The sequence below is a fragment of the Diplotaxodon limnothrissa genome, linkage group LG11 (assembly GCF_057381915.1).
Source record: "Diplotaxodon limnothrissa isolate DT_005_m linkage group LG11, D_limnothrissa_male_GT1.1, whole genome shotgun sequence".
NCBI lineage: Eukaryota > Metazoa > Chordata > Actinopteri > Cichliformes > Cichlidae > Diplotaxodon > Diplotaxodon limnothrissa.
The window spans coordinates 36,590,513-36,616,828 of NC_140606.1; the positions used below are offsets into that span (position 1 = coordinate 36,590,513).

Sequence of the window (26,316 nt, forward strand, 5' to 3'; positions counted from 1 at the left end):
TCTGGATCAGCACCATGGATGCCCATAGTATATACAGTATTCTGAAGAAGGTCTAAAATGTCACTGTGTGTGCGTGCATGTGTGTGTTTTATTTAGATGGATTTAAAAAAAATATATTACTCATGATATAACATTGTCCAGACATGGCTGGTAAGGACATGAGGAGGAAACAGCAGGAGCTGTGTGAGGCTACTAAAGGCAGTGCTATAACATTTTTCTGTCATCATTTTATTATAGATTAAGTGCAAGAGTTGTTAGGTGTGGATAATTAGATTATAGTTTATTGCAATAGCAAGTTGTGCCTTGTTCTCACATAGCAAGTGGAGAGTGATATATGAAATGATGGGATGGAAGAAGAGAAGCAAAGAGTGATTCACAGGCAGAGCCTAAATTATTTCTCACAGTTTTTTGTTGCCTTATGGTTCCAAGCGCTGTCACCAATCTTTGCATTTTGTTATCATCTCATGACACTTGTTTAATCAGCTACCATCTCTCCTATGGACTTTTTAATGTCTACAGTCTCAGATCAACACAGCCCTGCCCTTCCCATATTAGATTCTTGATGAATGTGTGTTGTTGTTATTCAGCCTGGTTCAATGTGCCCCTTTTTAACTTTGAGCACCCGCCCCTTTAAACCTCTCTGCACGGCCCTGCTGCTGGCAGCCAGCTGTGCCAGAGTGACTGAGCCCCAGGCCGAGAGGCCAAGGGCACCCCACCCCCGAAGGAGCCTGAGTAAGCTCCAGGCTCCAGGCGCCGACAAGCAGCCACCAGGAGTGAGCCGATGGGTACCTGGACGCCCATCCCCGGACACAAAGAACCACCAATGTCTGAGGGCGTCTGCCACTGGTAGGGGAAGTGGTGGAGGGAGATAGGCCTCCATACCATGGAGGGCCTGAGATGTCCCTAGAGAGAGGTGGCGTCAAACAAACAGGCACACACAGATACAAACATCCATTCCCACCCTCATGCTCTCATTGGTTCCTTTTCTTTCACTCAGTTGCAGTGCAGTCCTTGAACCTGATTATTTTCAGAGGAAGCCACTAAACAATCCCCCATGAATCATTCAAGGGCAAGGAAGAGCTTTAAATGTCTTTTAAGAAACCTGGTGAGCTATTCCCTAAAACATCTTAACGAAACACTAAGTTTGTCTTTCATGAGTAGAAAAAGTTTGACATGTACTTCCATTTATTTTTGAAAACAACAAAAAAACGTTTTGCATGCGAAAATTGACATTAATGGTCATGAAAAGTACTGAGACCTATAAAAAACAACTCTTAAGCTGCAAGCAATATTAACCATGCTAAATGTACACGTTTTGTCACAGCTTATTAGTGTTTGTACAATTCCAGAAAAGATGGATTACGGTCGGACGTGTTCCCTGCTGCGTTTTATTTAGCATCGCTAATGACGTAGGGTTTACATCATCCTGGATGACCTCATCCCGGCCACGGTGACGCCCCAGCTATTTTGTTAACTCCAAAGCACCTGTCACTCTGGCCTGAGTGCCGCACTGTCATTGGCTGCGGACACAAAAAACCCACTGGCCTCTCATTTTCTTGCAGCCAATTGGCAGGCGGATGTTTGGCGTTCTCATTTGGTGTTTACTCTAATGGGGAACGTCACTCAAAATGTTCTAGCCCGACCATTGGTTCTGATAAACGTCAATGAAAGAAAACTCCCGCCTCTGATTGGCCGAGTCCTCTCGGGGGCCGTCTGAAACCTTTGGTTGACGTTGTTGTTGTAAGTGGTGGAGAAATTACTTTGTCGCTGGTGGTCCGGTTTGGGATTTTACGCACCGTTCTCCATATGAGGACACTAAAAAGTTAGAAGTCGTTGGTACTGGAAACGTATTTGCTACTTACAAGTTGGCACTTGCTGGAAAACTGAATGGGACGATGAAAACAACATCTGCGAGGCCGCTAAAGGTAAGCAGTAGAGGGATACTCCAGCTCCTAGCGTTAACGTAAGCTACCGTTAGCTTGCTGCTGATTAGCCAGGCTTGAAGTAGCCACTTGCTAGCCAAAGGTAACGGTTCGTTCTAATAACTGAAAAAAATGTACAGGACTTCTTTATGGTGAGCATTCATGCGCATGTCTGGCAGACTTTAAATGGACGATTATAATTACTAATGGGTGCAAATAAAGTTAGTGGGATATGTTTGAACGGTGCATGAACCTCATGCGTTTGAACGCCTCAAATGCGTTTATGTAAGCATGTTTATTGTTCCCTGATATTTCTTCTTCAAAGAATAGTTCTAGCCATTAAAAGCTGGCTCAGAGTCAGCAGTGGGGACAAGCCATCATCGTGTGTAGCGTTAGGATTCAGCGCAGAGCAGAACTGGTTTCTGAATGCTGCCTCAGCTGTCAGCTAAGCAGTGTGAACACTGATATCAATTTCAGCTGATCTCTTTAGTAGTTGTGCATCTGCCTGTGGAAGTAAGTTAAGTCATCATCTCGTTTTTTCTGGGAGCTTCTAGTCACGATCCAGCTTATCGGAGTCCGCCTTTTATTTAAGGTGCATGTGTGATGTAACATTGACTTAAAAGACCAGCTCACAGGAAATTACCAGAGCCAGCTCTTCACACACCACAATTTCTAACCAAAACAACTGGGTTTATTGAGTCTGAATAAGCATCTAACTCTGTGTGAGGCTCCTGCCTGAGCTGACGGGTCACAGGGTTCACTGCTTTTTACTCATTCTGAAACTAGAACTAGGTTTATTTGGCATATTTTTCTCTACATCACCACAGCGAGAAAGTATTAGGTTGCACTCTGCCTTGAATTATTTAGGTCTTGTAGTTGTGGACTCTTTTGTTTGCAGGGACACCAGGACAGACAGCCTATATGAAAAGTAGGACAGAGGTACAAGTTCTTCAGTGTATTTGGCCTACAGCAGGGGTGTCAAAAGTAATTTTAGTGAGCAGGGTATGTACAGCTCACTTTGATCCAAAGCTTGTTTGACGTATAAAACCACTGGATAATATCCTTTATATACACAAAATGTCTTTGTGTGAAGAAGTATGGGTACTTAGGAAAAACATTTGCATTTAATAAGCTATTTAAAAAGCAAATGATAAGCAGTCAAGGATCTCTTAGGCAAAAGGAGTGCAATTAAAACCAGTATTTCCACATTTCATCACTCTATTGGTGTTACATGTATTTTAAAATATATAGTGGCTATTTAAAGGCACATGACCTTCACACATGTATTTTGGATCTCAATAACACAAGTATTTTACTTCTGTCTGTAAAAGCAGAGAGAATTGCAAGTGTCTTCTCTGAAATTTGCACGCTTTGCAAAGCCATCCAGAAGGCCAGGCTGGGTGTGCTTTGACTGCTGATTTTGATTAAAAACAAAACGCACACTGTAATAAACACACAGCAGTGAAGAGGAAGCTCGTTGAGAAGTTAGGTATGGTGTAGTAGGAAAAAGAAACACATTCAGCCCTCCACCCATACTCACTGTTTCCAGTGGCTGTGAAGGATGATGCTTGAAATGTAGGACACACAAGCAACTGCTGATCAGTACCAGTGTGGAAAGTTGAATGAAACTACCAGTGCACTTTGACTGTAATATTTGTCTTTTCGCGAGTGACTTTTGCAGCTCGATCTGATCTGATTTGATCACAGCTTTCGGTGTGTTAATTTGATCAATTTCCAAATCTTATTTTCATGTCCCTGAATTTTCAAGTCCCCATATGTACTGATTTGTGTCTATATACATAAAGTAAATATTTTTCACCTCTAAAGGGTGCAAGAAGTCTACATTTAGAGACTGGAGGGGTTGGTGGTGCTGTGAATCATTAGGATGGTTACAATTCAACAGCATTATTTTGATTATTCAAACTGCTTAATTAAAAAAAAAAACAGAATTAAACTACAGTGGTTGTCACTTCTTTTTAGCTTAGTTTTCTTGGTTGTCAGCATGACTATGCTGGACAACAAGCCGTAGACATGAATCCTTCTTCCTGTTTAAATGCGTCACTCTCAAAGCTTTGCTAACTGTCATTACGAAAGTAGCCCAATTTTTGGCCATGAACGTGGAAAAATAGATTTTCTTCTCAACAGAGATTTTTTTTTTTTTCAATTTTGTTTTTTTGTTACGTAGTTTAAAATGTAAAGAAAGAGAAAGTGTTGAAAATATAGATTATAAACTTCAAGGTGAGCATTTTAATTGTTGCCTTCTTAGTGTTTTAAAACTGGGCGTGATGTATCTGACTAAATTATGCCAAGAAGTTGTTAGATAACAACCTAAATGATCCTTTTTTTTTTTTTTTCTAACAATGTCTGTAATTTGAAGAAAACAACTTTGTTTTATTCAGGATGAAATCACAGGGATTCATATGTTGCTGCATTGGTCAACTAATATGAATGCAATGAAGGGAACATTTATCAACATTTTAAACATTTTAATTTTCATAGGTGCAGTCAGTGAAGTTTTTGACCGCACCTCATATTTGCACCCATTATCTCACTGTTGGTAATTAAAGTGATAAAGCTGCCCAACAGTTCATGGTGGCAACTATTTACCATGATGCTCAGTTTTTCTGAGGGTTTGTGTCAGGTTTCATTATACAAGTCCTCAACACTTGAAGGAACATATTATATTGATTCATACAGCAGCAGAGAGAGCACCTCAGGCGAGTATTTTAAGAGGGGTGTAGCATCCTTCTGACTGCAAGACAGTTTCCAAACTGGCAGGGTGTAAAAGTAAAAAAAAGAAAACTGAAAACAAAAAGTACTCTGCTGCTTTGTAAATATGTGGATTATAGGCACAGGTATGCAGTCTATTAAATTGCCTTCTCAGTGCACTAAACAGGCAGTAGCTCAGCCTGCATCCAGTGGAACAGAACAAAACAAACATTACTGAGTTATTGCTCTTTGATTTCCCTCGAACCATTTGAATTTGGTTGATCCAAGTTTAAATATGTGGTTTGTAATCTGCAGTGTATCATATGCATCAGATCTCTTAACAGGATTCAAATGTTATGTGGTTGGGAGTTCACAGTAGCCTCGGGTCACAGTGACACTGATGGTGCCCACTCAAGAGGTTTTGTTCTCGAAGGGAAATCACCAAGACCGGGGCTAAAATGTTTTTAATTGCTTTTTTCTAAAGTTGGTTTTAGTTTGGCTAACTTTAAAATACATTTTGCTTTATCAAAAAATAACAGGACAATGCTTACATTTATATCAACCAAAGACCTTTTACCTAAACTCAGTACAAAGCAGTCGCGCTTACCTTCATATTGACAAAGGCTTTGTTTGAGCCAGCGTGCTAAACTGTATCTCACTCAAATTTAGTTTGCAAGCTCTTTTATTGTTAATGAACGATTACAAAACTGTGTGGAGTGGGACATGAGCTTTTTCACCTTCTGAAGCATTGCATGCCCTGCTGTCATCCAAAATGATGAGATGTAACTAGACACTTATATTACCTGTGTAACAGGGTTTGTCATGACTCTGGCAACATGAAGTTTTATGAGCTGATGGTCATGGGCTTATTTGCACACTGTTTTGCAGTTACATGTGGCAATAAAGACAGAGCAGCAGTGACTCTTGATTTATACTTCACATGACGGACAGCCAGTTGAACTTGTTTGACTTTCTGTATGACTTTCTTTAAGGTTTTGTGCCAGTTAGTGTGAGAGTGCTGTAAACATGTGTCACACACTTATTTTGCTGAATATCCTTTGTGGCTGTCTTGGTGAATATAATGTTATACAAGCTAACCTGTCTGTTTCAGCCATGCAGAGGGTATGAAAATTTAAATTTTCCTCTCGCTGAGTTCCCCCAAACAGCTGCTCACTGTCAGCGGTGCAGTGTCAGTTACACGGCCAGGCCCGTTTGGCCTACTCCCACAGGAAAACACGGTCAGATTAATAAGTAAGTAGATGAGGTTAGTAGGACAACCAGATGATTTTTTTCCTGTTAAGTGTGCATGTCCCACTGGTGGTAAGGCATGAACTAAGCCTTGTTTTGTTTGGACTCTTTCCAAAAAAGACTTAAAACCCACATCCATCTGTGCTCTTATATCTTTAAGTAGCACTATTTAGAAACACAGGAAGGGGATAAGATAAAAGGCAAAAACAGTTTTAGTCTCTGCACTGCCACAGCGACACGAGGATCAATAGGTGGCTTGTCTCTAAGAGGTCTCCATGTCCAGACAGCAACTCATAAAACTCTTTGCAGCCCCACCCTCCCCACCATGGCTGGTTGCCTGCCAGTCTTGTGACACAGCAGCTAGCCAGTGCCCAGGGCCATTTGTGTCCAGGATGGGTAGATACTATGAACTGAGGTGCTTACCTGGGTGCCAGCAGCTGCTTTACTTTGAAAACATGCATGTTTGAGTCCAAAATTTGTCATTTTATACCGTTTCTTCGTTTGTTTATGAGTAAAATATTTTTATTTGTGTAAAGAAAAACACAAAAATCAGGCATCTGTTGACACTCATTATATACCGTAGTACACTATACTATAGTATAAACTATATTTGATTTATCCTCCAAACTGGGGAAACTCTGTAGTCTTTGACAAAATAGCTATGACCATTAGAGGAGTTTATAGTTCATAAAGGTGAAGTACACTTTATCAAAACAAATAAGACATTTCACTAAAATAAAAGCTAGTTTGAAATCAAAATAAATGTAATTTATATTTAAATAAAAATACTTAGTGGTAATATAATTTATAATTATTATTTTAAATTCACCCAGCAAAATACTAAATGTAGAAAAACAGCATAGCAACTATGAGATGACATTTCAGCCGGTATATGTAACAGTAAAGGTTTGTCTTGCATTTGAGAAAAAAAAGTTTTTATTTATTAAGTGGCCAAAATACAGTGCATACTTACAAAAACTCATTTTAAGCAGGTATTTGAACAGCATTGACATATACATATATTAAATACAAAATTGTTCTTAGGCTACAAGTGCAACTTAGGGATGTCACTGATACACAGGTTGAAACTTTTTACATATCAGATGATATAAGTTAAAAAAATATCAGTAAATAGATGCTGGCCACACAGGTCCTCACCCCATGTTCCAGGTCTCCACTCTACACCCATGTTAAGTTGTGGATAGCAGGATTATGCCCGGTCTGTGTTTAGTTAATTCATGCGGTTGACAGAATAGAGGCCAACGCAAACTAAGGTGTAACAGTTTTATTTGTTCCACCTGAAAAACTATAATCCAATACAGCATGGGCTGCCACTCCCATGAGAAAAGCTGTGGTAGTGAAAGCTTGTTGTATCACTTACTTTGATCACTGTACCACACCAGACTCAAGAATTTATTACAGCTGTACTTGCCAGAACCTCACAGTCTTATCTGTCATCACCACAGTGCTATTTGTCTTTCACTTTTTAAGCAGTGGTTGTTTTATCTATTGTTGCAGATACAACTTTTTCCTTTATGATAGGAATAAATGTTTTCAGCCGATTGGTCTTTGAGGAAGTTTATTATGCTCATTTCTAGCTACATGGTTTTGTTCTTTGACTCTGCAAGGGTAGCTTTGCATGAGTCACAGTTTCAAAAAATCCTCAGTTGTTTTATTGTCCTGTTTTCTCTTCTTTTGGCTGTTCATGGTAAGCAAAGGGCTTTAACAGTGTGTGGGTGGGGCTTGTGTACTCGCTATAATATCATCCAAAGCCAAGTTTAGAAAAATAGTTTGAAATGACTGCCCTATTTGTACGCTGTGTGCGTGTATGAAACTTCAGACATTTTAAAGTATTCTGGATTGTTTGGACTTCTGAAGGAGCTGGTGCACTGCAGCTGATGCATGGTTAACGCAGACCAACATAGAAGTGAATTAAATACATTGGCCCGTTTTAATCTGTACCTAGAGCTGGGTGATATGAGATTTTTTCATATCACGATATGTTTTTTTCATTTCAGGCGATAACGATATCTATCACGATATAAGCCAAATAACTATATTTGTAAGATTTAAATGTGCCGTTGCTCACAAGTAAAATGTGAAATAATCAGCAGCTTGTTTTTATTTAAATATTTATTTCCCATAATAAGTTCAACAGGGTAGATGTACTTAAGGAACATGAGACTTTTTCAGATAAATAAAGGCAAATATTGCAAACTATACAAAAGGCAGCCGCTAAAGCGTTTAAGTTTCAAAATAGAACAAACAAAACAGACTAAATTGTCAATTCCACTTAGAAACAAAATATTAATTCTAAAAATAAATCTTAGTTTGTTTTACAGAAGAACAGACAAAACTGACTAACTTTTGTCAATATCAAATAAACTGAGAACTAAAAGGAAATTCTCAACCTCTCCTTGTTGTATAGCTGAGCTTTTCAAACAGTTTTAACAGTTACTTTAGTCTGACAAAAGCCGAATGACGAATTAGCGCTTCCAGTCAGAGACTGAGGCTACGTCCACACGTACACAGGTATTTTTGAAAACGGAGATTTTCCGTTTCCGTTTTAAAAAATAATCCCGTCCACACGTAAAGGCAGAAATGAAGGAAAACGCTGCTATGAACATGCCAAAGCAGCAGGTGGCGCTAGATTCCTAACCATACCGAAATGTTGGCCAATCAGAAGTCTAGAAGCCTCGGTGGGAAAAAGTAAACAAAGCTGGGGCATAGAAGCAGAACCGAGTCGTATGTGTGGACGGACAGTAACTGTGTGTATATGTAAGCATTTAAACACTGCAGAGAGTAGAATTAACAGTAACAGTATTGTAGAAATTCATTTCACCGAAACAATAACGTGGCGCACAGTGTGACGCATGCACCAGTTTATTGTATTTTCAGACTTGCTTTCGGCACATTTACAGTGAGGCTACTCTATTTTTTGTCAGACTTGAAATAGCCGAAATACCTTCACACTACGGAACTTCTATGGCTCTTCCGTTCGACAATCTCTCCGGCATTGGAACCATCATCTGTTTTCTCTTCGGTCACGCTCGGTTGATTTTTCTAGTCGGCACACTCATTTCCTCCATTACCCGCTGGCTGCTTCCCAAACAAACACACGTGCGGCTTGGCACTTGTGCTGTATGTAACAAGTCACGCGACGTGACGCTGCGGCTGTGATTGGTTCGGCTCTGCGCTACTTAATTTGGATTGGCTGACCTTTTTTTTTTTTTTTTTTTTTTTTTGAGGACAAGAGCGGCGAGGTCTATCGCGATAGCTTAATTTCTCTATCGAGTAAAAGTTATATCGCGATACATATCGTTATTGTTCTATCGCCCAGCTCTGTCTGTACCATATTTATCTTTTTGAGTCATTAGGTAATTTTGGACTTTAAAGTACTGCAGAACCATGCTGGTTCATGCAGCAGTCATGTGTCCTGTATTCCACCTTAGGGCTGTTCGATATAACGATATATATCGGATGACGATATAAAAACATCTATCGTTGTATTTTACACTATCGTTTGTATCGTGGTGTCGCAAAATAAACTGTTTACGGCAATATTTTTTCATGGTTTTGATGGTCACTGTAGTGGCTATATTCATTTCTTAAAGTTCTCTCTTTCTCTTATATTTAATATAACCACACGACTGACGGACAAGCGCCTCTTTTTATTCGTTGTCGTTAGCAACAACGACAGTAAAACCATCACGTGTCTGCTTATTTTCCACAAAGTTTTCACAATAAAGCTCAAGATCCTGTTGAGACTTTCCAAAATAAACTGAATCACGTGAAAGAGCATGCAGACTATTTACGGATGAGAAGCAAAAAAGAGCCGTCAGGCGCTAAAAAATAAACCTTAGACTCAAACGTTAGAACAGGCTTTTCCCCGCAGCACGCCGTGTAATAAATACTCACAAAGAAAACGGCGGCCGTTACAACTTATGTCTAAAAATGTATCGTTTCATGCATCGGTTAAAACACTCGACTCCAGGTACACGATGCCCAGCTGTAAACACTTCCTGCAAGTCGAGCTGCCCGAGATTCACAGAACTTTCAGAAAATGTAAAATTTTTGTGATTTATATCGTTATCGGGACGATAGATGTCTTAATATTGGGATATGAGATTTTAGTCATATCGCACAGCCCAATTCCACCTGGTAGTTTACATTGTTAGATCACAGAAAGGCACAGAGGCAGGTGGTGTCATAGTGATTTAGAAACAAACGTTAACTGGGGTTGCACATTATTGTATGGATACAATATGGATAATTAGTTTAACCAGCTATTATTTTTGCTGCTGACTAGTGAGAACAGAGATCATTTAGTTGACTGTTCCACAAAATCTAAAGGTTAACAGGACTCCATCAGGACCAAATGAGGACTTCTGACTGACGGATTCTGGTGTTTAGGTTGGCAGCTGTCTGAAATACTGAAACAAACTCCTAACAAGTGAGGTGATTTCTATTAAATTCTGTCCTTCACAGCTAGAACAACACTAACTGTAAGGTGGGTGGCAGTAAAGCTGGACTCATTGATCAGCATCAGTGTCTTTAAGTGGATGTTCAGTTTGGTAAATTCGGCAGTTGTAGTAAATCACTCAACATGTTCTTTGAGATTAATGTTTATTTCAAAGCATATTATTGGGCATGTGCCTTTTCTTGTGCAGACTAGGGGACATTATCGTCTCCTGCTCTGCCTCGTTGATCCAGGACATCAGGAGTAATCCCACACACAGCCCTAATGAGGAGCCTGTTCCCCCAGGATGACATCATATGGGGTGTGACGTGAAGTCACCCTGCTGTGTATAGCGACTGGCCTGCAGCACGTGGGGATTCACATGAGCATTAGTGCTGCATGCCTGCAGAGGCTGGTGCTTGTTTAGCCGCTGGCTTTAGATCGGGCAGGGCTTGGTTGGCTTCACATTCAGCCTGATTTAGTAGATCTTCACTGTTGTAGGTATTGTACTTGCAAGTCACAGATCCATTTTGTTTCTTGTATTAAGCAGTTTCTAAGCTCTTTTATTTACAACAGTTTTTGTATTGCAGGACTGGAACGAATGTGCTTAATTTTAAAATGGCGCAGCCGAAGATCAAGTTGGAGTGTAAGAAATGTCTTGTATTCCTTGAGGGTTGATATGCAAATGAAAGCAGTAGTCATCTCACTTGCCTTTTAAATGTGAATTATGCAATACTAATTGTTTAGACATGAAGCAAAAAGGATATTTTGGCATCAGTGTCATCCCTGTAACATCAAATATTGCCAGTTTATTTTAAAATTAATGCACGGATCAAAGCAACAGAGGAGGTGATTTTAGTCATCTTTAAGATTGGTTAGGCTTGCCAAAGCAACTTTAGACTTATCACCTTTGGTCAATAATCACAGCTCAAACACTGTAGTATGTGTTATTGTGTAGAAGTGCTTGCATTCACATTCACTTCACTTGGGTAGGACCCACAGGTACAGGGTCATCTAACTATAATTGGCAACGCCCTCTTTTTTTCCCTGCTCTTCTTTTAAAGTCCAGTTGCTGCTAATCATCTACTCTGACCTTTCTCATGTCATGTTTACTGGTAAAGTCTTGGTTACTTGGTTGGGCGGTCCTCCATGTCATTCAGCTGTATCACCAAAGATGAGCTTGTGTCATGTTTGGACATGCACATGGGAATCCTGTGCTATTATTGTAATCATCTTAATTAATTTTCTAGAGGCAAAACACACTTTGTTATTTACTGTGAAAATTTCCAGCCTTTAGAATATTTAGGTAGGCAGTTTTAAGATGGATGCAGAGGCTTGTGCTTCTTCACAGAGAATACAAATCACTGAGTCCACCAAGGCCAGCTGAGGACTTTTGTAAACCGGTTTAGAGTTTAGGATGACAGCGGCAGGAAGCAATTTATCCATCAGTCTCTGTGCTGATGTCCTTCAGAGGCACAGCAGCATTTCTCGCCGGATGTTCAGCAGCACTGGACCAGCATTTGTGTGTCTGTGCACCTCTTTTGGTCTGCAGAGCACAGACTTCCATGAAGTCATGCAGGGGTCATCATTCTTAATGTCTTATTTTGGGTTTCTTTTTGTGTGCGCCTCTGAACCAGTAATGCATTGATGGCAGATTAGCTTCCACTTCCCCCTCTCACTTTGAGGATCAAATACCCTCATTACATTTTCTGCTGTTTCAGTCACCCATCGCACTGACCCCGTGCACAAAGCAGTGTGGTCTCTGTGTGGTATGTGGGAATGCCACTTATAGTCCCCTAAAGCCCTTTTCCACAGCCGCCTGCTTCATGTGGGGTTGTTAATTATCGCTCCTTGACTGGTGATTACTGAGCCTGACTGCAGAGACATGCCCCGGGCATAGCCTAGGACCCTCTGAGGTCTAGTAAACCATCATAATGGACAGGAAAGGAGGAAATAAAGATTGGCCTGCACCTGTATGTAAATGAGTAATCATAACTATCTCAGCATTAATGCTACATGTTACTATATTAATTTCATGATAACACATGTACAGGTACAGTTAAACTAATCAGTTATTTTCTTGGTTAATCTATTAATTATTTGTCAAAACTTTGTCAGTTACTAAAAGTGAAAAGGTTCATCTGCTAAGGATGGCCTACTTTTTTGTTTTTGGAATATTTGAGTCAAGACGTTCTTGTGGATTTAAAGAATTAAATGATTAAACTTTTTCCTTTGTTTTCTTACTGGTTTTGTACATATTTAGTTTTCTAAATTTATGTAAAAGGACCATTCAGGCAGAATCTTAATGACCATGGATCAGAAATCACTTGCTGCTGTCAATTAAGGCATATCCTGTTAAAGAGGAAAATGTGTGCTTGTTTATTTTCATCGAGAAGTTGTTGATGCCACTGTATCCATTATATAAAAATCAGCGCTCACGTTTCTTGTTCTTGTCCACTGATATGTGAGTCGGGTGATTCATGCTGTGGCATTCAGAGCAGTATTTTAGAGGAAAGTGGACTAAGTGAAGTCAAACATCTCTCCTACATGCTCTGCTACACGATGACATCAGCTCTCAGACACTTTGATAAACACTTGTGTTCAGAAGCTAATACTGCCCATTTCAGCTGGCTGGACTTGGCTATTATTACTTTGCTCCAGTGAATATCAGCAAGAGTTTACGTATGACTGAAGAAAAAGTTGAAGCTTTCCACTGACCAGGAGACATTTTGTCCTAAACCATCACTGTACCTCAATCAGAACGCCTCTGTGTGCAGACTACATACACTACATGCACTTTGTGCTTACTTGCGTGGTGCATGTATACAGTGTTGGGAAGGTTACTTTTAAAATGTATTCCATTACAGAATACAGATTACATGCCCCAAAATGTATTCTGTAACGTATTCCGTTACGTTACTCAATGACAGTAACGGATTCTGAATACTTTGGATTACTTAATATATTATCATGCTGTTTACAACTACGTGAATGTACTATTGCTGTGTGATTTATTACTGTTACTGAAGGTCCGCGACTCCGAACTGTAGTAAAGGGACCTCTGACTAATACGGTGGGTTCTGTGTCGGGCTCGTAGCCGAAAAATAGCTTTACTTTGTTGTGTGGGTCAACTTTTATTGACAGAGAGAGGCGTTGAAAGACTGCTCCAACGGAACTTATTGTTTTCGGAGGAAAACACGAACACGGTGTACAGTCGAGTCTTAATAGCTTACTTACAACTGGGCTCGTCAGGCACTCTTCTTGGCTGAAGTGGTTATTATTATATTTACATGCTTCCAGCTCCCGTTTTTCCTCGATCACAACTCGTACCTTTCCACTCCCCTTTTTCTCCCTCCTCGCGCTCACAGACCCATAACGTGTATGGCAGTCCATTCTCCCTGCAACACGGACTACACTGCCCATGATGCTACATTCTTTACGGTGTGTTCACACCGAACGCGAACAGCGAACACCGAAGCTATGCTTGTAGCATTCTGCCTGTTAGCTTAGCACAACAACAACGAAAAGGCGCTCTCTCACCCAGGAAACACACAGTCGCAGAGAGAGAGAGAGCGTCGCCCTGTAACCATGGCAACCGTAACGCTGCCGCCTGGAACAACAGAACGTAGCTGTCAAACAAAACCCAAACAGTCCTGACCCGCGACAATATGAAACAGGAAAGTACCGCAGTGTAATCCATTTATTTCAACAAAGTAACTGTATTCTGAATACCACCTTTTTAAACGGTAACTGTAACGGAATACAGTTACTCATATTTTGTATTTTAAATACGTAACGGCGGTACATGTATTCCGTTACTCCCCAACACTGCATGTATATCAACAGGGTAGTGTTGCCTCAAGTCTAACACAAAAGGTCATACACTTAACTGCTTTATGTATACATGCAACGTGTTGGTTTCTGACCAAAACTTATGCTAAAGTCTTTTAAAAGCAACAGTTTACCATGCATGAACAGCAAATAACACCAAAATGTGTGTAATCTCACTACTTTTTACCTCCTGCCTGAAATTTGGTTGCTGGTCCCTCCTCTTAAATTACTTAAATTCTGCCATTTTGACAGTTTAATAATTAACCACTAATTAGCAGATGTCAGTGTCTGTGCATTGTACCTGTACAGATTTGAAACCAAGCTAGCTGTTTGACATAAAAAATCTGAAATGAAAATCAAGTAAATACAGTCATAAAACTTGCTGTAGATATTACATTTGTAGAGGTTGTATTTAGGACCGGACCAAAATCCAAAGAAAACAGCTTTACTGTAATGTGTGGTTGAAAAAAGGAAATGTATATTGTGGTAAGGAATATTACAGTGTATTGTTGCATGGTTATGTTCCCATCTTGAAAGCTCTTTATAGGAAAAGGAAAAGTCCAAAAATAAGAGATCATTTTGGTATTGTTAGGCCTTTGTTAGGCCTAAAGAGGTCTTTGACAAGCATTAATTGAGACTTTTCTTTTTAAACAGGAAACTCTGAAGACATGCATTCATACAAAGGAAAGGAAACATAAGCATACTCTAGCTTATTAGGTCATCCACTCTCTAAAAACCTTGCTAACTGGTGTTTTGTGTTTCAGTCAGCTTAAGGACCAGAGAATGATGATTCCTAAGAACAGTGCACTTTCAAAAAACATAAATGGTTTTTGTTAATGAAAATTAGCTCTGAATGATAAAGGATTTCCTGCTTTCAGAAGGAGAAGATGACGTCACTGATTTGATTGTCTCTGATTGAAGCATTACACGTTCCTTGGGTTTTGTCCCCGACAGTGTTTAAATCTTAGCCATCAGCTGTTTTTGAGCTCTCGACTGTGCAGACTTTCTATGTTTAAACTGTGATTAGGAGTGGATTATTTTTAGGCTATCTGAAACAGGAGGTTGCTCTAATTCTGGCAGCTCAGATTAGATGGTAACTCTCTGTTTGCATTGGTGGTGGTGCTTACACAGTTGTTATTGCTCTGGTTTAGATGTAAAGATAGACACTCAGAACAAGTGCGCAGCTGTGTAATGGACATTCACGGACCCTGTTTTCATGAACAATGCTAATAGTTGACCTAAATGTCTGTGAATGTGTTTTTCTCCCCCTTATTACCAGTGTCGCACTATTTTTAGACCAGATAAACTGGAGGAATTTCTTGGTTCAGTCATGAAGTTTAAAACGGCTGCAGTGTGCAACCCAAATGTGAAAACTGTGATCAAATGATCTGTAAGTAAATCCTGTTTTCTTCACCTTGTTTTGCCTTGAGCACTCATCCAGGGGAAAAAACAGAGGTTCACATGGATCAGGTTTGCCTGTTTCTGAGCCAGCAAATGGGATAGGCAGGCTGTGAGAGGGACATTAGACTTTGCATATTTTTTGTTTGATGACTGGACAGCTTTTGGACTCATCCAGCTCAGGTGGCACGGCCTGGAGAGGGCGGGCATGGTGTGGAATCTCTGACATCAGCTGTGTGTGCATTCGGGATGGTGGTGTTGTCTTACGCATTACACACACAGACGCCCGCAGATGGTGGCTAAGCCAGCAGGGTTGAAATGTGTTTTTATTTTCCTTGCAGGGAGGCTCATCTCACCTACTTTGTTTAATTTTTTAAATTCCTGACTTGTTTGTAAACATTCGTTAGACCTGACACTTCTTGCAGCGTACTCTTGCAGAGACAAGCCAAGTGGAAGAAAAATAAGTAGGAATGCAGCTATCCAGCTTTTTCAGTTCTCATACCTTGCTTTCTGATCCAATACTGATCCAGTACTAGATTTACATTAAAAAGCTGGATTCCTCACTGAATCATTCTTGTTTATGCAAATCAGCTTTTTTTTTTCTTGGATCAAAATGGGTCTTTGGGTCGTGACTGTACATGAAAGCATGATTGGTCTGCATATAGTTAATTTGTTGAAGTGTATTCATTTAACTGTTCTTTCTGCTCATTTGATCAACTAAAAGTGTATTTTATGATTATTATATTTACCCAAATGCTGGACTCGATTTAAACATTGCTTTGCCAGTGTTGTAAAAGAAACTAACAGATAATTAAGGCAACAAGAAGCGTTGGTCTGGACCTCGCACCTTTGCACCTGTCGGGACTTTATATCAGTATATAGCGGTCTTACAGGCCTGGACTTTTGCCAAGTACTGTTGGCTGTGAAAACAACAACAACTAAAGTCTCCTAAACAGAATGAGGGGGAAATGTGGTTCGGATACTTCTTTAGTTTTAATCATTATTAGATTCTTTAGATTTACATTCAACATCATACTGCAAATTGTTATAGACCCTGAGCAGGTGCTGAAAGCTGAAGCTCTGTTGTGGTGGCACATTTTGCAGTTAAATCACAAAGTACTGCAAAGACATTACAAAAGGTTGTTGGCAAATGAGCTTGAAACTCTAAATCGTTGGTCCTCCTTGCTATTTTGGCTATCCTTACTGCAGCCAGTGGACTAAAGATACAAAGTAGGATTGTATTGATTAGATCACCTCTGTAGATTGGTTCATTGTCATGGCATCTCATATAACTTTTTAAGGCAGTATCAGAACGTATCGACATATCAGAGTAGTGTGCCTCTAAATAAAATCAATAACCTTATTTGGAAAGACTATAACCCATCTTTCCTGCAGCTACAACAGAGCTTTTGCTGTTTTTAAGACAAAAGACACTGTCTGAGTCTGATGAAGAAGCTTTTTCTTTTCTTTTTTGCTAATGGACTTGAACTGGTCCGCTAGTCCCCATAATTCATATGTCAGCAACATGCCTGTGCATTTCCCCCTGAGCTGTAGTTCAGTGGGATTATTGATTTTCCTCCAATGACCAGCTTGCTAGCATATTTCCTTTTGTCCAGGGCAATAGGCACACTCAAATTTACTCTATTGATTTCTGAGATGTAACCCAATAGCAACTGAAACCATACGTCTCTCCCTGAGAATGCAGCAGTTTAAAGTCCTAAATATTGTAATTGAATTGTGAAACTGTTTTTTTTCTCTTCAGTGATAGTAAATTAGTTAAAAGTGCTTCATAAATGAATTAAGGGAAAATGAGAATTGATGCAGACCATGTCTGCGGCAGCCTAGCATTAGCTTGAGGCTGTTTCTGCAGTGCTTCGGCATTATACAAGCCCTTGGAAAGTGATGTGCCTACACTATTCCTATGATGCATCCATTTGCCCTTGAAGATGGGGTCAACGTAGTCGCAAAAGAAAGCATTGCCCGGCCCTATAGAAGGATATTGCAATATAATGAGAGGATTTTGCACCGCTCTGCGCTCTGTTTGCTTTGCTGTGCATTTTCTTGTCCAAGACTGTTGTCTGATAAGGCCATTCTGTTTTTTTAAGCCTTCTACTTATTATGTTGAGGAGACTGAAGCAGCACTTCCTATACACAAGCAGCAGAGCCATTGTGCTGCACCCTTCATATGAGGGCAACTTTGGAAGACCTAGGTGAAGATCTCGATTTTCCTCCATTCCTCAGCCAGGCAATGATCAGCCTCCTTCCCAGCTGTAGCTTTCTTATGTAATGAGCCAGTGTAGGCTGACTGAGCTCAGTCAGTAACCAGATTACAGCACTCCACAGATTCAGACAGCTGAAGGACAGCCATCTCACCTAGGGCTGCTCAATTAATCGAATTTTAATCACGATTACGATCTGGGCTTTCAACGATCATTAAAAATGACTGAGCCGATTATTAGCCCCTCCCTCATTTATCCGCGACACCTTAAAGGCCGGTCCGTGAAAATATTGTCGGGCATAAACCGGTCCGTGGCGCAAAAAAGGTTGGAGACCGCTGATTAAGGGGACCCGAGGGAAGCTCGGAAAGCTAAGCAGAAGTTATTTGGAGAGTGACTGCCGTTGGTTGAAAAGAGTTAAAAAAAAAAAAACTTCAGTGGTGTTGCACACTATTTTATATTCTTTTTTTAAAGTCATTGTTAACCCTTTAAAGCCGGTCAGAGCAGCACGCTCCGTTTTGCGTAACTATTTTTAAATCCCTGTAGAACCTGAACCGTGTAAGCTAGCGCAATAATTTGTTTTGCATATGAAACCGGAGGAGTTGTACTTACATCTGATGCCATCAGCTTGTCCTCGGTCACGGTTTCGTTCCACATATAGCTTTGCAAAAATTGCATAAAAAGCGCTTGCAGGAACAAAAACATAATATTCCAGAAACACGCTTTGCCGTTCCTATCAGCTGTTCGTAACACTTCCCACAGTGAAATGATGCACATGCTGTTTTCTTTGCAAATTTGCATCATAGGATTGTTTTTTGTTTTTCCTGCAGTATATAAAAATTGCTGTATCTCCAAAATAAAACTATGAAGACACTCAAAATAAATTTCCTGTGGTGGGAAACTATTTTTTGCAACTTTTTTTGTATTTAAAGTTTTGAGGGATAAACCTCTTAAACTTCTCCAAGTAGAAATATATGTAAACAAAACAAAAGCGATTTTCAAATTTTTTTTGTAGTTTATTGCACTTTTTTGCAATTTATGTAATTACTATGCACTTAATGCATACATATTATTAAAATATGGGCTATAACAGTTGTATTGATGTATAGCAACTTGAAATGCTCCCACAAATGGCACTACAGCATATAAAAAAAATAAATAAAAATAATATAAGCTCTGGTGGACTTGGTTCTATAGTAGGTCTTAAAGGGTTAAATAAATATCGTCAAATAATCGTGATCTCAATTTCAGTGAAAATAATCGTGATTATCATTTTTGCCATAATCGAGCAGCCCTAATCTCACCACACCTTTGTTTTTCTTTCTGCTGGCTTCCTTCAGCAGCATGGTTGGTGTTTACTGTGATTGATTGTTCGCAGCTTATCCACCCTGTTTCTGAAGCACTTAAAAACTGGCTTCGACTCACTGAGAAGAAATCGCAAGAAAGCCATTGCTCTGCTCTGTTTATATGCATGTGGCTGTTTTTTAAGGACAGTATGCTATGCCTACGCCTTGCAGACAATTCAGAGCTTACTGTGACTGACAAGTCAGACAACAAAAGAGTGATTGAGACTTGAGCACATCAGTCATGTGGCTATACAAGTATTTCCTAAAGTATCTCTCTAAAGTCCCCTTGTTAGCTGCCAGGATAGCCTGAGTAGTATTGTGTTATTTAAGCTAATAAAGATCACTGACAGGGTTTTTCCTGGATATATCATTTATATATCAAGGTTTTAGCCTTTTAATTGTAATTTAAAAAACAAGAATATTTTTGTTGATCAAATAACCAGATGTAAAAGGAAAATTCCTAGTTTTCTAAGTGTGTGACCAGTCATGCTTACATATTGAGTCAGGACTCAATCCAAAAATAAAAATCCAGATTGATACCAGAGTTATCCACAGATACACTTCACTTGGATGAACCATGCAAGTATATTAACAACCAGGGAAGTACGTGGTTATGTGTTTTGTTTTGTTTTTGTTTTGTTGTTTGTGTGTTTTTAGTTTGGTGTCTGCTAAACACCTATTCCTGGTCTAGTCAGGTTGCTGATGATGTTGTCTTCTGTTCCATTAAGCTGCTTTCCCATAGAGCAGCGGTCCTCAACCCCCGGGCCTCGGACCGGTACCGGTCCGTGAGTCGTTTGGTACCGGGCCGCGAGAGTTGAGGCTCAGGTGTGAAATGTATGGTTTTCAGGGTTTTCAGCGTTATTTTGTTTTCGTTTTTATCATTAACTCTGTTTTCCTGGGTCTTTTCACGTGTGTTATGAATAAATCTTCTTTTTTTCGGTACCGGTACTAGTTTTATTTTGTTGTATTTATCCGCGACACCTTAAAGACCGGTCCGTGAAAATATTGTCGGGCATAAACCGGTCCGTGGCGCAAAAAAGGTTGGAGACCGCTGCCATAGAGGATCTAGTCCCAATCAGCCAGTGTTTCAGACTGCTGCTGACTGCTCTGGTGGTCTGCATATGAACGGCCGGAGAACTGGTTCATGTGCTGTTAACGATGGTGTTGTTTTTGTATTGCGAAGAGTGTTTTTCTGAGGTGCATCAGACCTAATTAGTCATTTCTGCACTTCTGCTGTAGTCACTTATTGGCAGGTGTGTACACCGAAGCAGATGGAACTGCAGTAATCTGGCCGGTTCATCAGTCTAGCTTTAGCTGCTAGTGCTCACTGCTCTGTCCAAAGACTGGAAGTTTTTTCTTTCTATCCCACCATCCCTCTGTGGTCGAGATGAAGCACTTAGTCACACTTGTCACTCCTGCTTCGACTCCCACCAGCCACATCGCCTCACCCTGTTTGTTTACCTTATGCCCTTTATCTCATTACTCATGTGGTTTTGCCAGGCGGAGAGGGTGTGTTGTGCATTTGCTGAGATCACAGGAAAGGTTTATGTGATTGAACAAAAATAGAACAGGCACATTTCTAGACACTGTGTTTTATCACATACTGACCATTAGAGGGGAACAACTCGGCCATCCTCATCTGGTGAAGTCTCAACATTATTTAGGTAAAGCATACTATCCTCATTCTTTGTGTGACAGCTTCTTTGTCTCTTAAATGTAGAGCAAAGCTTGAGTTTCACACAATCAAAGAAACCTTGCAGAGGAAAAACATGAGGCGGTGAATCTCCCCCTTCACAGGGTTTCAGTGAGAAAGAAAAAGCACAACCTGTGATGCAAATGTAAATATCAGCATTACCAAAAGTCAAAACACAGAACCTGTTCTGCCTAAAGAAGTGGCTTCACTTAACTAACAACTCACTTATTTTTTGCCTTTAACTTAATCTCAGTGCTTTACTTTGCCAGTGTCCATTCAGGCAGGAGTGGAAAACATTAGTATTTGCATCTGTACTGTAAAAATGCATCAGCTGTTATTTATTTAGCTTTTTACAGACAAACAAATTAGATGAGCGATCACAGTTGTAGAGTAGAATTACAGAAGCACGAGAATGAGGCATAGCTTTACTGAATTCTGTCACAATTGGACAGAATTGTTATGTCGATTATTTAACATATTAATTTATTGCACTTAAAGTGTCTTTCTTAAAGGTATTTTCTTAAACAGTCTTGAATGGCCTTAGGAAAGTTGCAGACTTTTGCAAGTTGCATCATTGAGCTGAAGTCAAAAGCCAGCTTTGAGAATAATCAATGCAAAGATATGTGTGCTAAGAAAAAAAAATCTTGTGAATGATGATTCAGACATCTGGAACCAGATTAGCCAGTCATATGTAGAAATCTCCTCGTTTTGTTGTAATGCTGCTTTTCCTTTTACATATCTTTTAAAAAAAAAAAAATCATTTGACCAGTATTCATACAGCATTTCTTTCCTACAAATGATCAATTCTCTGCATGTCTGTTAGTGTAGACAGTCAGACTGCTCTGTAGTTTCAGGCCAGAGGAAAACGTGGTTCATAACTCGTGGTTTGCAAACAATGTTGCTGAGCGAGTAATAAGAAGTGAAGGCTTTTGGAGAGTGCGAGATGGAAATTTACAGCAATGAGGGCAGCTCGATGTTTTTGTTTCAGTCGTTTTTGTTTGTCTTACCATAATAGGACTCCACACCATCCCAGCTCTGCCACAGATCTGAGAGATTTTATGCTACATATATATTTTAAAAAGTGCTTTTATCTGTTTGCTTTTTTCAGAAATCAGTTTTTAGGTGTGGCAAAGCTCAGCTTTGTTTTTATTTTGAAATTAGATTTAATTTAACCTGCATTCATGGTAAATTAGTCCCAGTGAAGAATGTGGCAACCATTGTTTCTGGGTTGAGGAAATAAAGAGTAGGGAATAATTTAGCCTGCTGGAACTGGGGAACAAAAAGTGGACAGATATTAGCTGAACAGCTGGAGGGGCATGGTGTTGAGTCTTAATATGCAATCTTAATATTATTTGTTAACTTTTTTGAAAGTATTATGCAGTTATTGAACCTAAAAAACATGCCATTTAAGATTAATTTTAATGTTAATCTATAGGGCTGGGCCATATCATACCGTTCACGGTAATACCATTATAACCTTAGGCAATGATAAGAAAATGAAATATTGTGGTAGAATATGGGTGAACCGCGCATGCGCAGTGCCTTTTTTTTCATACGCACATGGCAGAAAAAGCATGGCGGCGACGGAGAATGAGAAGGGTGAAATAGTTGAATGAAACAGATGAACCAGAATTGGTTTGTGAAAATGCTGCAACTTCAGTGATGTGGAGCTGGTTTGGCTTTCGTCTGTCAGATACACACCAAAGCACAATTTTAGGTAGAGCATGTAAGCGGGCCGTCATTATTACAGTGTTTTTCTGAAAATACGTCGCTTTTAAAATCCTTTTATTTTCGGAAAAATTGACAGTGCCCCTTATAATCCGGTGCGTGATAATGGTGATAAATATTTTTGGCCATATTGCCCTTCCATATTAATCTATAATGAAAAACAAATCAATATATGAAAAAAGCATTAACACCGTCAATATCCAGTAGGGAATTTTGTAGCCCCACCACACAGTGGCCACCACAGGTCCTCCTCCTCCTCAAGAGAAGTTTATGGTTTCAGACTGTGATGAATTAAAGACGTAGGCAGCACTCAGGAAAACTACCTGGTAGTCACAGCAGGAGTAACGGAGTCAAAAGTATACCAGATGAGAAACAGTTTGAAAGCAAGACCTACTGATAAATTCTTCTACTGAAATATTTTGAGTTTTAAATATAGATCTTTTACACCAAGGGCCCCTTTCAGTCATCTTGTTTGGAGCTGAAGTAAACAGTGAGTGAGACCGAGCTTTTAGGGAAGGACAGAAACGCAGAACTTTGAAGGAAAATGCGAGTATCCAGTAGGACAGATCGAGTGGCAAATGTTTTCCTCTGGATTAAACGTTCTTTGTGATAAAGACAATATTGAAGAGAGATCAGGTGGATGGATACAAAATGTAATTAAATCCATAAAAAGCACCAAAACATGATAATTCAAAATGACAAGATATAGATGCTAGAGCTGCAGTTCTCAGAGTTTTGCCAAAATTCACGCAAAAAAAAAAACAACAACAAAGATTTTATCCCAATTATTTTGCTATCATAATCATACGAAGCCAGCATTGATTTATTACCAATTTAATATTGTAACACCATACTACTTCAGGGCTCGCAAAATCGCTAGCCCGACGTCCCGGAGCTAGCGATATCTCTGGTCAGGTGACCAAAATCTATCTCAGCCCCGCCCGTCGGGCTATATGATAACCCAACGGGTGGGGCTGAGATAGATTTTGGTCGCCTGACTGGAGATATCGCTAGCTCCGGGACGTCGGGCTAGCGATTTTGCGAGCCCTGTAACTTGTAATTTCACCATAACAAGTGGATAGTTTGTTTGTTTGTTTTTTGCTCACTTTCCACAGCCCTCGTGTAAAACCATAAAAAATGTGTCCTCCTTAAATACTGTAAAGAACAGCAAAGCAAACTTGCAGTCCCAATCCAAGCAACAAAGTGACCCCCTCAGCCCACCAACGGCTGACGCAGTGGGCTGCGGTGACCTCTCCGTCTCCCTCCGTGATCCAGGCCGTTCTCCTGCCCTCAGCTCAGCACCCACGTGTTGTCAGCAGCTCCTGTTACGTAAGCGCTCCTGCCAGACAAAAGCTCAGCCATCCCTGATACAAATCACTGGCTGGCCCATGTTGGCAGCAGCGATAGTACTGCTCAGTAATCCACGCAGGGTCTCTCTTGTTGAGAATGTTTTTTCCCTGGCTGCCAAATGGAAATTTTTGACAATGTAATAATAGATTTTGAGGGCATGAAATACAAGGTATTTGTTAGACGTCATGTTTTGTTGTTTTAAGCCCGCTATGACCTTAAAGGTGAACTCTGGCTTTGTAATTACCTTTGGGTGTCAAACTCTGGTGAAGTTTCACAGTGTGCGCCAACACCACAACAATTGATGAGCATTTGATGGATGCCATAAACTTATGGCCTCCCACACTTCCTCTTTCCCTTCAGGGTGTTCAGTGTCATAAACATTTTTATTGCGGTCTTAATGACTTTAATTTCCGCCATAATTTAATCCTGTGTTATCACTTTAGTTTTATTGTACAGCACCATTAAAAAGTTTTACAGTTAAGAAGTAACTGTGATCGAAACGGTTGATTCATGAGTGACCTGATGCGCTCAGATCTTATCCAGCACAGAATAAAAAATAAAATATGTGACTTTTATTATAGTGTAATGCGAGAAGACTTGGAGGACACAGACTGTCATTTTTACCAACTTGATCCTGGAAAAAAGTGTTTTTGAAGGAGGTGCCATTTGATGGTTTTAGTTTTACACATCAGCAGCAGCTAGGTTTCTATTAGTGTGCGAGAACATTCTGTCCACAGCCCTCTGTTTATCACCCTTCCACTTTTTTTTATATTTAATGGCTCTGAGTACTTTTTGCCTGTGCTGGGAGACTATACATCACATAATGGCACAGGATTATAAGAAAACACAGATTTACATCGTAACTAGACGACCTCTGCTAAAGCCATCATAGTTGGTAAAACGTGTTGATGCTGCTGCTAAAGCCATCACTGTTTAGCCATCAGAACTTAAGGTGCAGCCTGTACATCTACTATGCTGTGGTATTGTCATAACTTAGTAGCTTCCTGTTTGTATGTTTTAATCTGCTTTCTCCTTTTTAAACGCTTTCATTTCTGTCATTATTATACCAGGGAAAAAAAAAGAATTTGCCAGAAAGCTGCGATGATAATTTGAATAGTTCCGTTTTCTTGCAGTGGGCCTCACTTCATTTACAGCATGTCCCTGTCAGTGTAGTAGTTATAGTAGTTATGCTATATCATTTTTTTTTTACTAATGCAATAAAATTGCCCTAATTTGTTTTGTTTTATAACAAAGGCTTGTTAGACAGTGACTCAAAACCTGTCGCAGTGATTCCCAGAGTGTCGGTCGTGGCTTCTGGTCGGCCACGAATGTGCTGTTGGTCAGAATACAGTCTAATCTACGTTTCTGTATCAGTTCAAATGAGATCTCCGCCTGTTTCGTTACACTGCGTGTATGTGGATCAGAAGATCTCACTTAACTGACAAACTGCAAGAATATTGGGAGGCCCTGCAGAGGAGACTGTCGAGCCGCTGACTTTGCAAAGAATGCTCTAGAAATACAGTGCTGCCTGAGAAAGTCTGTTTCTCCCCCGTGTGCCTGCGTGCCTTTAATAATGATAAAGAAACCGAGGGAGGCAGGGAAAGCGAGAGAACGGTGGAGAGGTGTAAGAAGAGTAAACTCGTGACTCATCAGGCACAATGGAAAAGAGTTCACTGAGTCAGATGAAGCAGGAACACTAGGTGGTGGATGAGCCATGAGACTGATGGGAATAGATGACTGTAGGTATTTTATTTTGGGAGTCAGCAGTCACTATAATATATTATTTTGCTCATCAAACTAGTGATTTACAGGCATATAGAGTAACATTTAAAAAACAAACTATCTATAGTTACATTTTATTTCCTTTTTGAACCACATTGATCAGAAAAAAGGGTGGATAATAAGGCTAGGCCATGACAGATCCCTGCTAGTAGTTTGTACCTAAATCACTACTTCATTCCTCCTCCTCATGCTGCTTATCAATAAAATGGAAGTAAAGTGAATAAAAACTCTGCACCACACTACAGTGGATAACAGCATAATTCCCACTTCCTCTTAGTGGTAATTTTTCTTCTTCTGTTACGCATATTCTAGATGATACTGAAATATAATTGAGTGTATTATGACTGTATTATAAGAAAATATATAAAAGAGAAATTGTTTGCCAAATGTTTGGCAAAGACGGATGGAAGCCCTCTGAAGACATAGTAAAGTGCTTACCAGCTCTGTATTTTTAATGTTGGACTAATTCTTTTTTACCTCATAGTGGCCATTCGTGCAGCCCTTCAGTTAATTGTTTGTTTGAAACTAACTGTTGTAGCTCCCCCTTTTGGAAACAAGGTCTTGACAGCAGCTGGATGGAGCTTATGTCTTCACATCCAAAGTTGTGTGGCTTAGATGACCATGTCATGGGTAT

General features: G+C 39.9%; 1 protein-coding gene across 1 annotated transcript in view; it reads left to right on the top strand.

The window, feature by feature from the left end:
• The first annotated feature begins 1,739 nt into the window (after window positions 1-1,739).
• otud7b (OTU deubiquitinase 7B) overlaps window positions 1,740-26,316 on the top strand; it is a 43,952-nt gene continuing 19,375 nt past the window's right edge. The window contains exon 1 of the mRNA XM_085366690.1: window positions 1,740-1,925. The gene's annotated coding sequence lies outside the window, so the exon portion shown is untranslated. The remainder of the gene's footprint in view (window positions 1,926-26,316) is intronic.